This window comes from Mus caroli, chromosome 3 (genome assembly GCF_900094665.2).
Source record: "Mus caroli chromosome 3, CAROLI_EIJ_v1.1, whole genome shotgun sequence".
Taxonomy (NCBI): domain Eukaryota; kingdom Metazoa; phylum Chordata; class Mammalia; order Rodentia; family Muridae; genus Mus; species Mus caroli.
In genome coordinates this window covers 68456643-68461974 of record NC_034572.1, presented here as the reverse complement: position 1 = coordinate 68461974, position 5332 = coordinate 68456643, and positions in this window count along the sequence as shown.

The following is a 5332-nucleotide window of genomic DNA, read 5'->3' as shown; positions in this document are numbered from 1 at the left end:
TGGCAAGCTCTCCTCTTACAGGGAAGGTGCACAGATATCTTGCGTTTGGACCTCTTCCTGGCCGAAGAAGAAGGCCCAAAACAGGATCTTTCCCAGAAGCTTTGTTGCTTTGGCAGGTCACAGAAGCTGTCAGCTTCTGTGGTGCACACTCTCACCTGTGCAGACTAAGTTCCTAAGTTATGCGGAGTCCCGGAACCAAGATATCGCCCGCTGCTCCTGAGGTAGAGGGCTTCTGAGCCAGGCGGACACCTGTCCTCTGTCTGGGAGGGTCGCTGGATGTCTGTGGCCCAAAAAGGGTGCTGCCTCAGCGGTTCTGTGGCTCCCGCCTGTCCCGGAAGCTGTCCGCTTCTGTGGTGCATGCTCTCACCTGTGCAGACTAAGTTCCTAAGTTCGGTGGAGTCCTGGAACCAAGATGTCCCCCGCTGCTCCTGAACTCATTCATTGTTTCTTACTCAATTAAAGAATTACCTTAGTTTCCAAATTTTAATAACCCACTGTGGTAAGGCTGTGTGCAGAGCATCTCTACTGCTAAGTTTTCTCAATAGATGGATGAGCTTTCTGCTGAAATAACTGCTGCCTCCATCATCAGTGGAGACAAAAATACCATTAGCATTCCCATCTTCGGCTTTAAACCTGTATGTCTCCCTATCTAACTCCAGAGTGAATTTTTATGGCTTTCCCCAAAAGAATCTCATATTTCTTCAGACAATGGGAAGACATTATTTTGAAAAGTAGAAAACCAAAATGCATTGAGTAATTGAAACATGTTTTCTGTGGCAGCATTTTGGCTGAGACGATGCTTTCCAAAGCACCATCTGCATTTTTGAAGATGACTTCTCTAACTATGCCCGAAACAACTTGACTTTGGGTAGGTTTCCAATATTAATTTTACAATCGCTGCTCCTGCCATGAAGAATTAGAGCCCTAGTCTTCTGGGTACTTAATTAGAAGCACTGTGTTCAGGAGCACCATGTTCCGGGAGAAGTATTTATTGTGGTGCTGTTCTTTCTGGGACTATAGCTTTCAATCTTCTAAAGTGCAGTTTGCTTCAGAACTTTGATTTTAACAAGTTTTGAATTCCCCTTTATTGTGCCTTTTTTCTTTTCTTTCTTACACAGAATTTTTGCCATAAACAAAGGTGAAATGGCAGCATTTTTCATAGGACAGTGGGCTGGGGTGATTTCTTTTTCTTTTATCTTTTTAAATACTAAGTAGAGAAGAAAAGAAACACCGAAAAAGAGACATGAAAACAAAGGCTGTAAAATTGATTTAAAGAATGTATTTAATATTAATCTGCTGCTCTTTCTGTAACCTATTTTATATTAAAATTTTCATTCAGTAAATAACCTTTCTGTTTGTGTGTTTGGCATACAAGCTTCTGTGTGGTATGTATTTATGTTTCTCTACCTCTGTCTTCACCATGTATCTTTTCTATTTCAGTATATTTCTACTGTATAGTCTACTCCATTTAGTAAACCCATGTAGGATTAAACCCACCTCCAATGTAAAGTTTGTGATTCTAAACATGAACAAATAAAACAAAACAAATCAGACCAGTGGTTTGTGTTACACTAGTCAAAGAGGGTCATATTCTACCTGGCTATAGTTATAATGCATTAAGTGTATTTTTATTAAAAAAATTTAGACAGGTAAAAATGTAAGAGCCAAATGGCAGCATATAAAAAGCCCTGTCTTCTAGGCATGGCAGGGCCAGGGTGCTCATTAACTCCCAGCTGTGGTTGCCTGCACAAACATTGCATAAGACTGAGCCATTAGACAGTTATAGGTGGAGGTGGGGCTCATGGGGCTACACCCAGAGAAACTAACGGCAATCCAGGGCTCCTGCAGGAATGGAAATCATTATCTTCAGTGCTGGAGCTGCTGGTGAGTTAGTTACTCATGCTACGGTGGATACTTTCACACAAATGCCATGGGAGAGACCCTAGTGAAACCCAATAGCTTACAAAGCAAAAGCAGAAACAAAGCAAAAAGACATGAAAGTGCAAATGTTTTTGGCTGAAAAAAGGTAGGGGATTGGCGGTGTGGGAGAAAGATAAGTGCCACCAGAAAGATGAATGTGACAAGGCTGCATTATATACATACTTAAAGGTATCCTCCAATATATCTAAAAATTATTCAGAGTGTCAAACACACCAGATCTCAGGAAAGACTGCTACAGTGGCCATTATCTATGCCTCATGCTAAAGATGATTTTTTTCAAAGTGATAATGCCTTCTCCCCACACACTTTTCATCATTGCATATCATGACTAATCTTGAAATACTGATATAGCATCGCTCTCTGGGATATCTTTAGCCATTAGACCTTCCTAGAAGCAATGAAAATGGTTACAGAATCTCCGTGTAGACATGGCATGCCCTGATGCGGATAAATTGACTGCATGCAGGCTTTCAACTGCAATGCTCCAGTCCCTCTACAAAAATCCTACCTTATCCCCCCAAGGTTAGAGGAAAGATGCTATTTCTTTGCTGTTACTGTCTCATTGTATAGTATGCCTACAATATATACTTCAGTGGTCATTATAGTTTTTCATCTAAACCTAGGAAATGATGCTATACATTAAACAGTATCATCTTTATTTTGATTTAACCTGCCTGTGATTAAAGGACTGAAAATAAGAGCTAAGCCTTGAACGTGACCTGACTTTGAATTCTAACTAAGCACTTTTACTTTATTGCTCAGTGTCTATTTCCATGTTCCCTTACTTTTTTGAATCTCTTACCTCCTAAATTGGATTAGGATTTATTGTGGCTTTTAACAGGTTATTCTTTCTGAATATTTATAGGAGGAAGTACAGTGAAAGGTCTAGTTGGGAACTCCAGCCTTGGCGCTTCTTTGTTACATGACTCATAATTGTGTATGACTCAGTTTCATCATGGAAACCTGGTGGCAATTGTACAGCTCATACCATTGGGTTTGCAAGAGAACTGAACGAATGATCTATATAATGTTCTTAGCATCACTGTATTGGTCCAAGTATGCTATGCAGTTTGAGATTGTATGGACTTGTGATGAGGAAAACATAAAATACTAAATATCTTGTAGGGATAGCATCAAGCTCAGCCTTCAGCTAATCCTTTCTGGGAGTCTCTCGAAAATCCTCTCAGAGGTGTTTTAAAAGTACGTCTAAATTCTGTCAAGGTGATGGTTAGGACCAACCATCAAAACCACAGCATCTCAAGCATTGTTTCTCTTTTGATCAGATTCTGCCTGTTTTCCTGACTCAGTGCCGTCTGTGCACTGGACCCCTTGATGTTTAATAACTTATAGGTCATGTTGTTCTTGTTCATGCTGATCTAAGAATGAGCACACATCACTGTGCTGTGGTGTGGTTGGTGCGAAGCTTTTGAAGGGCAATGTAGGTCACCAGCATTCCTGAGATAAAGACTTGTTCTGAAGGTATTATGCTAGTAGGAAAGAGAGACACAGATAGCTATGCTATGAGATAGACAAAGAAACCACTATTATGGTTAATGTATAAAGATAAACAGAGCAATTAATAGTATCTGGAAGACCCAGAAAAGAGGAGTGAAGAAACTGACATTTACCCAAGGTCTAAAATGATGCTGAGATCGAGCCTATGCTTTACCGTGAACTCTGGGAGAAAGCTTATTTTAAACTATCTGGACAGTGGGGTCATGTTGGGAAGGCATAGACTGTGGGACAAGAAGATAGTAGGGAATTAACTTCCTCTGTTTCAGGCCCAGAGAAGCAGCAGCTTCAACTTGGGATAATTTGCAATGAGGATGTGGGAAGAGAAGCCTAGGGGAAGATAAAGTGACTCCAGCCCAAAGAGAAAGACAACAAAGCATGAGGAAACTAGAGGAGGGAGGAAACACTGCAGAGTAATTACAGCGAAGAAGAAGCACAGGGGTTTGAGTGTGGACTGGAGTGTAGGGATACGGCTACATAGAAGGTATATTCTTTGTGAAAAAAGTCATTCAGTCCCAAGATTTCAAAGGAAGCAAAGACAAGTTGACATGTTAGCCAGTTTGGCCCTTAGTTACCAATTGCTTTACTGCACTGATGAAGATTCACCCATCTCTGTGGAAGAAGGAAACCACTATTTTTTTTTTAAGTCCTTTGCCTTAGCTAAGTGTCAACACTGAGCACAGAGACTTCATTCTGATGTTCCTTATAAAATTGTAATTTTCACAGCAAATCGTGAAGGAGGTCAAATTAAGCAGTACAGAGCTTAGTTATAGATTTTACAGTACTATAGAAATGTAACCTGAAAATTACCCATAGGACCATAAAGAATATTACAGCTATTTAAGACTTTAACATCAAGAATGATTTCTGCTGTCATCATTTTCCAGAAAGACAACTGTATTAATTGATTAGTTTCTAGGAGAATTATTTAGTTGCTCATTACACATTCTTGTCGTACTAATGAACATGCTCAGAGATGCATCTTTATGGAAACTAAGTAGGCCAGGCAGCTTAATGGGCTTAGAATAATTAGAAAATTTTGCATTATCAGCCAGTGGGATACCTGCTTTTCCTGGTGAAGCTTCACAGATAGATTTTTTTCTATTCCCTCTCCTCTCTCTCATTAGTGTCTGCTACAGAACAAAGCCTAACTTTGCAGAATAGCATTATAAAATATTTTCCCCAAACACTCAGGATCTAGCTGATATAAATCATTATCAACTTACCCTCTAAAATGGTAGGAAGACAAAATTTGTTCACATGTGAGATACCTTAGTGCCATTCATGACTAGAGTCTTAAAAATGTTTTCCTAGTTTGTAAGGAAGCCTAATCCAAAAGAGGTAAAGGTAGATAAAGGTACAATTCTATTGGTAAACTGCTTACCTTACCAGCCCAAGCCTTATGTTTGATACTCAGAATCTACAGACAAAGCTGGGCATGGCAACATAAGCTATAACCCAAGTCCAGGATAAATGGATCAGGAAATAGAAATATCCTTGGGTCTTGCTAGTCAGCTCACCCAGTCAATTTGTGAGGACCAAGTCAAGTGAAAGACTGCCTTAATAAAGAGAAAAAGAATAAGTGGATGGTGTTTGATAATGGGCACTGGAATTGCCTTCTGCTTCCACATGCATACACATACATGTCACCCACATGAACACAAACATGCACAAACACACAAAGACAAATATCCTTATAAATTTGTCTATCTGCTTTTCTGTATCATTGATACACTGTCTATAACTTGTAATGCCATCCTTTCCTCTGCACCTATGACTTCAGAGTCTTTCTGAGCAACACCCTGTGAGTAGCAAGAATTTAGAATTTTAGATTTGGCTTGGAATGAGAGAGGGAGAGGGAGAGGGAGAGGGAGAGGGA